This window comes from Pteropus alecto, unplaced genomic scaffold (assembly GCF_000325575.1).
Source record: "Pteropus alecto unplaced genomic scaffold, ASM32557v1 scaffold338, whole genome shotgun sequence".
NCBI lineage: Eukaryota > Metazoa > Chordata > Mammalia > Chiroptera > Pteropodidae > Pteropus > Pteropus alecto.
Window position 1 is genome coordinate 1,165,741 of NW_006441995.1, and position 8,438 is coordinate 1,174,178.

The following is an 8,438-nucleotide window of genomic DNA, read 5'->3' on the forward strand; positions in this document are numbered from 1 at the left end:
AAAGGTATTTCGCATGGTCCCACTTGTAATAATACTTATTAAAAAAATTTTGGGAAATATTGACATAACGGTAGATTAAAGACCGCCCAACTTCTCTGACATACCTCCCAACAAGAAGGTCGCCTCCCCTTTCATCTGAGCAAGCTCTGTGATAACACGACCAATAGAATGTGGCAGAAGTGATGCTGTTCTAGTTACCAGGCCCAGGCACTAAGAGATGCAGTTTCTACTTCCTTTCTCTAGGAACACTTGTCTTGAAACCCAGCTGCCATTGCTGTTAGGAAGCTGGGAGGCCCACTTAGAGAAGAACTGAGGCCCATGGCCAGCAACACCAACTGAACTCCCAGCTGACAGCCAGCACCAATGTATTATTGAGCAACCTTGGAAAGCAGATTCTTCACATCAGCTGTTATTGCATGAAGCAGAGATGAGCCAACCCCTACTGAGTCCTGCCCGCACTGCAGACTAATGAGAAAAATAAATGATTATTGTCATTTTTAAGAAGTAATTTGTGGGGTTATTTGTTATGCAGAAATATATATTTGAAACAACCTAAAAGATAAAATGAAATCATTTGATTATTCAAATATAAACAGTGCTAATATTTTGATGAATTACATTTCAATTTTTTTATGTATAATTTTGAGATTTATTTTTTAAAAACAATTATATTATCTATTTAAAATATGATTTGTTTTTTACTTGTCAAATAAACAAATTTTCTACGTTATTACAAACCTTATATATAATTTTAGAGGCTACTTAGTAGTCTATTATATAGATGTATCTTCTATACTTAACCATGCCCTATTATTGGAAATAAATTGTTTTCAAATTTGCTATTATAAGGAAAGCTACTTTGCCTAAAGCTCTATGCCTAAAGTTTCTCTAGTAAGATTCTTTTCTTAAATTGGTTACCAAAATGAAATTATGGGAGCTCAAAAGAATGATTCATATTGCTATGATAATAAGGCTCATAATGTTGATAGTGACTTTATCAGTGGATGCCCAACTGGAGGAGTTAAAGATGATTCTGGGAAATATTCCTAGTATTCTGGGTTGAATAGTGTTCTCTCAAATTCATGCCCACTCAGAATCTCAGAATATAACTTTATTTAGGTATTTGCAAATACAGTTAATTAAATTAAGATGAAATCATAGTGGATTAGGGTGGGCCCTAAATCCAATGGCCGGCGTCCTTATAAGGAGGTCATGTGAAGACCCAGACAGAGACACACACACAGGGAAAAAGACCATGTGAAGACAGAGGCAGATATTGGAGTGATGTAGTTTATAAGTCAAAGAACTCTGAGGATTGTTGACAACTACCAGAGGCTAGGAAGAGGCAAGGGAGGATATTTCTTAGAGCCTTCAGAAGGAACATGGCCCTCTGACACCTTGATTTCAGACTTCTAGCTTCCAGAACTATGAGACACAAAATTTCTGTGCCACCCAGTTTGTGGTAATTTGTTAAGGCAGCCCTAGGAAATGAATACAGCTAGCAACAAGATCTGAGGAACTTGGATCCAGATGGCGGCTTTTGATGTCTGCATACCACAATTCACTAAGGGCTCAGGAAAAGGAAAAAAAAAATTACAAGAAGACTTTCAAAGTCCAACATCAAAGTTGAGAATCCTGTTGTCCTCCCTTACTCCGTCCCTATCCCAGGCCTCAACTGTCAGTGTGGATTTATTACGGTGGTAGTTTTTAGCCACTAAGTTTTGGGATAATTTGTTACACAGCAATAGCCAGCTAATTCAGCTTACATTTTGAGTATCTAGGAGGGACTCATTAACAATTTTTCTTAAGACAGTGAGATCACATGGCTTTTCTTGGTGGGATGGAGGTAAGGGGACAGATTTTATAGTATAGGATGGGAAGATTGTCAGGAAGCACTTGGGACAAGCCCAGAGATTATAGCTAAAGGAAATAATTGTAATATCCTTTCTTTTAGTTCCTTTGAGGCAGCAGAGTTGCTGCCTCTTCCTTGTTTTCCCCTTCAGTTGACTTGGTTAGACGTGGTTTCTTGAACCGCTATGGCTTCTACACTTGATCTTATCCCCCATCCTTGGGAAAAACAGATGTCTGGCGTTGTAGCCTCTTAATCTAAAGTATCCATGAGATTGTAAGCCTATGAGTAAGTTTTCTTCACAGCCTTTTTTATTGTGAGACGTCCATGGCTGAATAACTGATGATGATTTTGCTCCTTACAAGTCACTTTGCAGTATGGGTGGGGGACAACTGGACTCTCTCCTTAGATCTGCCCGACAGAGCTGATGTGACCAGATGTCTGATGCTGCTCCTCAGATCTCTGAAGTTGATCGACCATAGCAAAGGATAAACACATGATAGCAGAATATTTACAACATTAATCAAGAAACTTAATCATTGGTATGGCCAGCATCTTGAAAATAGCATGAAATACGAAGTCAGGCATTTGGGGTTCATGTTTCTCCTTTGCCATGTAGTAATTGTGTGAGTTTAGGGAAGTCATAGAAACTGTGAACCTCATAAGTTTCTGCATAAGTAGAATAGGGGCAATATTAATCACCCAACCTACATCCAGAGGAGTATGGTTCAAAGAGAGAGAAAATTGCAAACTATGAAATGTTAATATAGTTGTTGGCTCTTGTGGGTATTTATTAGTATCTCAGGGAATGTTCACGAAGGGCATATTCTTTGAAAACAAACCCAAATTTATATCAACCCCATAATTAAGAATCATTGTGGTGGCAAATAGGACACTTTACCCACAGAGAGAATTTGATTCTGTATGTTCGAAAGGTTGCCATCTAGTGTGGAAGTTACTCAAGATCTGGCTGAGGTTATCTTAGGTGGGCTCTGGTCCGGGTTGATTAAGCTTCCCATGGAGCCAACTGGGACCCCAATCTACCTCCTGTTGGCCATGTTCAACTCTATGACCCTCACGATGCTGGTGGTGACATCATCATAACCTATCCAAATTTAGAAAATGGGAAAGTTGTCTTTTGCATTTCTCATAGGCTATTTTGATATTGTTTGTTTCTTCTTTGCCCTCATTTCTCCCCAGCATTAAAAAGTATCGTGTTCATTTCAATGGGTGCCATGTGGTCTTTCCCTTTGACTCTACTGCTTCTTGTTTATGAAAAACAGCAAGTCAACCATGATAAATGGCCAGCAGCCATCTTGCTTCTAAAGTACAGAGACTTTTTTCTTCCCCTTATTTTGTTTTAAAAATAATAAGGTATTTTTTCTTTGTGGAAAAAAAGGTCTTATTATTCAGAGGTATGTAGCATAGAGAAAAGCTCTGGAGTCAGGAGACCTGGGTTAAAATCCCTGATTGGGCAAATTACATAAGCTCTTCGGAGCCTCAGTGACTCCTAGGGGATATTATGAGGATCCAAATGTGAAAGTACTTTGCGAAAACAACAAAATGATACACAGAAGTTCTTGTTTCTGCTTTTCTTTTCGGAGGCACCTCCAGTAGGAGTAAGGCAGGCTTTCAGAGATTCTGGTTCAGGGTACTTACTGGAAATGCTGTATCGTGGCATATGTGTATTTGATCTGAAACAAGAGAGTCCTGAAGAATATGTTGCAAATTTATTTCTCACCTCAAAAATTTGTAACCTTACTTTTGAAATCCAGCCCTTACCTGCTCGGTGCCTACCAACAGTTATGGCCCCACCAGCAAATTAGAGACTAGCCTGTGACCCATCCCCTGAGCCTTTCTCCTGTTGATCTGCCCCAGTGGCCACATTCTTTATTTCATCCAGCTCCAAGTCTGGCTAAACCCCAGAAGGGTCACGCATGATGCCTCTGTCTTTTGCCTGACCATGTTTGGCCTGGAGATGAGACTCGTGACTCTGCTCTGGGCCAGATGTGTGGTCTTAACCTAGCTGTGCTTGGATGTACTTGTATCTTCCAAGATCCTTGTCATTATAAACAGTCAACGGCAATTAATATTATTTTTTTAATTTATGGATAGTCAGCTTTCAGTTTTTGCCTTTACAGAGGATCATAAGAGTAAAATAATGAGAAGACAGCAGTATAAACAAGCAAATGTTACACGTTTATCTCTGGAGATGTCTGACAAGCAGTCCCTCTCCCTTGCCTCAGTGTGCCTTGGTGACTGCATCATCACGTAGCCTGTGGCAAAGCAGATACTTGTGAAGCGGATTGTATTTTACCCATAAGAACACTGTTGTAATTGGAAGCTGAGGAGATCAAGGACTAAGCACTCCATAAGTTATAGTTATGACCAACCATGTGTCATAAAATCCAGAAAAAGCAGCAAAGGCCACTAAAATAATGTGAAAAGAGTGAAGCTGTAATTAGAGACTGGTAGACTTGGAAAGGATATTACAGACAATCTACTCTGTGCCCAATATTTTACAGATGAGAATATTTGATAGCGGCCCAGGGTTCCTTTGGCTCTGCTACTCATTGGGGCCACTGATTGGAATGAGACGAACTTAGCCTGGAATCCCAGCTCTGCTATGTATTTGACCTTGGGCAAGGTTATTTCACTTCTTTGAACTTCAATGTCCCATATATAAAACAGAGAAATTAATAGTTAATTCATAGCGTTGTTTTCAAGATTAAATGAGACAATTAATGTAAGAAAAAGACTTAACCAATGGCTAAGTAAGTGACAGTTATTATGATTATGCAAAGGACCAATATACCATAAAGTATATATAACTCGCTCTAGTATGACATAAATTTGGCCTAATTAAAATGAATTTCCAGCAATTCTAGACTAATCTTCTCGCAGTTTGGCTTCTACTGGCCTTCGAGTGACTTTTAGAGGTAGATCTGGATTATGTCTTTCAAACGCAGTCCACAGAAACTGAAATCAGTTTCTCCATTTTATCTTGCTAACTTTCTCAGCCATAATTAATCATTTGGAGTCTTTTCGTTAATCTGAGACTTCTACTTAAAATTCAGATTCTCTTTTAAAAAATAAACGTTGGAGAATCCAAATATTTGGAGGCCTCGCTAAAGACCTTAGATTTTGAGGATTTTGAGTGTAAGTCATTATCTAGTCTCCCTAATCTCTCTCTTTCTCTTTTTGCTCTTTTTTTTTAAACCACCAATAATTTCAAGTCTGCTTTGAGAGAAGTGCTATCTCAGGGCCGCCTGAGAGGGAAATGCGGCAGGCCGGAAGGAGGGGCACACGAGCTGTTGCCTTGGTGCCAGTGAACAAAGGCCCTGGTGGGTTCCGACAGTGCCAGTGTTGGCAGTAGACCAACATGGGCTAAGGGCAGCGAACGCGGGCAGTAGGGCTGCTGAATGTGAGTGTGCTAAAGTTGCAGAGTGGTGAAAGGCCAAGTGCAGAAACACCGGAAGGACTTGTATAGGATTAGAAGGGGCAGCTGGCTTCCCTTTGGTTCTATTCCTTGGGTGTGCTGCTTGGCAAGACTCGGAGTATGAGCCACAGCAGGTGGAATCCATTTTGATTTTCGGACGAGGCTGAAAATTCCAGAGCCATGGAGGCATCTGAGGGTGGGCTGAGGTTTCTCCTCTGTACCACTCAGCTTTTTGCCAACCCTGGTTCTTTCTGCTGGCCGTGCCTCTTACAGGCAGGACAGCAAGAGAGTTTCTGTTTTGTTTCTAAAGAAACCGAGGGACAGGGACTTAACTAGATTTAAACTAGCAGGTGTGGCTAAACCCTGGCATCAAGAGTTTCTGTACCCCCATGGTAGCATTTTATGGACATTGTTCATAAATATCCTGTTAGCTCTCAGATATAGGAAAAGTGATCTGGTCTTAGAAAAATGCCAGAGCAGAGATCCCGCAAAAGTCAAACCCATGACTGGGCGTAAGTCATGCCCTTGGGCAGCATCTGTCTGGATAGGACATAATTGTGGCCATTGCTGCATTAATAACTTCTTGCTCAGCCACTAGTTGAAGCCACCATTCTTTGGGAAGTGAAAGCTGGACCCTTCCCCCTTCAGAAATCCAAAATGCCATCAGCGATATCCTTCTCTATACCACCCATTCTGACAGCTTGTGGTGTCTTACAAGTTGCTGAAAGAATGTTGCCTGGAGGGAGGCTCTCTGGGTTAAGACTCGCTATGGATTCAGCCTTCCAGTGTACAGTCTCGACATAAAAGGATGATCTAATATCAGGATAAACCGATTCTAAAATGTTAGACCACTTCAGAGACATCTGGGGACAATTACTAGAAATACCAAATCCTGGGTCCCACCCCCAGTCATTCAGATTCAATATGTTCCTGGGGCAGGGCCCAGGTATCTGCATTTGTCACAAGTGTCCCAAGTGACTCTGAAACAAGAGGTCATGGACTCTGCCCTATGAAACACTTCTCAAGACAGTATAGAATATTCATGTTCCTTCTGACTTTGAACTTGGGTAAATCTGGGAAACTTGATGCCTCAGGTGCCCTCAAGACCTTGACGGCAATATGGCTGAGGTGAGTGACTGCCTGATCTTAGAAGACCCACCAGGAGCTGCAACCTCTGAATCCTCTGTTTTTCTCTCTGTAGGTGAAGGACGTTGTACTTGGAGTTCTTAAGAGGAAAGGTACTGTATGATGATAGATGTAATGCTGGTAAAAAGTGTGTGATCTTAAACTTAGATACAATTTAATAAGAACTTTCACTTTATCTTTGATTTTCACAATAACTTCATTAGAATTTCACAATAAATTATCTCCCTCATGAAGATGCTGACGCACAGAGATGTGTTCCAGAGCCAGCAGTGATATCCATCATCTCATTAGCTGGAGAACTGACCTTAAAGTCAGGGTCCTGCTCTCCAGACTGGCCATTGGAGAATCTACATGGTTGGAGGCCTCGCCAAAGTGTGTGGCTGTGGAGAGGTCTTATGAATTTGGTCCTGATGGTCTCCATCTCTTTGCTCTCTTCTCTTCCCAAGCTCTCACGGAACTAGGCTAGGAACAGTCCAGTCACCAGCATGGTAGTCTTCCTGGTGGGCCCTCCTGTCTTTCTGTGTAAAATTCATGGAGTCTCACGTGACAATTGGTACTGACTATTGGATATAGGCATTACCACTATTACCTTAATCCATAGAGTTACCAAAAAGAAGTGTAAAATGACCAGGTAAAACCTTTAAGTCTTTTATGTGACCAGAGCCTGAAATTGGACCAGCTGTAGCTGAACAGTCTACTTCCACTCTCTTAATGCAGGTGTCCCATGCTTGGCGTAGATTATGGTGAGAGAACTGAGTTGTGGTCCAAAGTTGTCCAATAATCAGCTGTGAGCTTGGAAAGTTTACTAATCTCTTGGAATTTCAGTTTCCTCAACTATAAAATGAGATTTCTTAACTCCAACCTCTCTTTTGGGCCTACTATCCTTCGATCTAACTCCCACCAACCCACTGGGAATGCTAAGGTTTTATGAACGAGTATCTTCCCCAGGAGCCAGCCTGAGGATGAGAAAGCTTCTTAGTGATTTTCCCGGGATGCAGAAAGCAGAAGGCTCAGGGCGTGGGGAAGGCATGGCAGTGGGACCTGTTTCCATTTTCTCGCCCACCGGGCACATACAGACTCCCATTGCTTCCACCGTTCATTTTGCTTTCCGCTTTTGTTTTGCTTCCTAAGGGAAATCCAGGACCTCTTGCAGTCAGAGCAGGATGTGGCGACGAGGAAGCTAACGAGGAGACGTTGGATGCTTTCATATTTAGAAGTGAAGAAAGTGGAGGTCATTTCTAGCTACAGGAAGGCTGGGGCTCCTCGGGGCCATCTGAACTTCTGATGGGGCATGGGACTGTGGCTAACAACGGATAAATCTTAGGCTGAGCTGTCACAGGCGCCTACTTCTCTTCCGACTGCAAGTATATTGACAGTACACGCACTAGAATCTGGATTTAGAGCGAGTCAAGGGCAGGGACTATGCTTTCATGATAGCCTCAGAGCCTTAGTTATAGGCGCTCAATAAATGCCTACTGAATGAATGAACACCCTGGCAGGATGGGATCATAACAACTAGAGACAAACCATCTATTTCCCCCTGGGCACAGCCGTTCCTAAGACTGGAGCATGGAATGCCAGGGCCAAGGGTGTGAGCACCACCTCAATTTCTCTCCTAGTACTTCTTTATCTTGTGTTGGTCACAGCTTTCTGCGTTAAAAAGACCTTTGAAGAAAGAGGGCGGCTGAGGACCATTTATTTTAAAAATTATTTGATTGTGGTAAAAAACATATAATGTAAAATTTACTATCTTAACCATTTTTAAGTGTACAGTTCAGTATGTTCACATTGTTGGGAAACCAGGACGACTTCTTTTTAAGAGCAAAATACATACGTTTTCAGGAATGAACTGTAACAGGAGAAATGGCTATAGGACGACTTTCTAAAATTTAAATTCAATTTCCTAAACTATTATTAAAGAATTGGCACTATGTTTTTATGATTAAAAAATCCTTTAATCGTTGAGTTTCAGAGAAAGAATTAACATGATGGCCATAACTATTA

At 41.4% G+C, this 8,438-nt stretch overlaps 1 long non-coding RNA gene across 1 annotated transcript; it reads left to right on the plus strand.

Annotated features, from left to right (window-relative positions):
- Nucleotides 1–6,194: 6,194 nt before the first annotated feature.
- LOC112486097 lies at nucleotides 6,195–7,993 on the plus strand. Its single transcript, XR_003048624.1, has 3 exons — nucleotides 6,195–6,416; nucleotides 6,490–6,526; nucleotides 7,566–7,993. It is a non-coding gene; the product is annotated as an uncharacterized LOC112486097 (long non-coding RNA).
- Nucleotides 7,994–8,438: the final 445 nt, after the last annotated feature.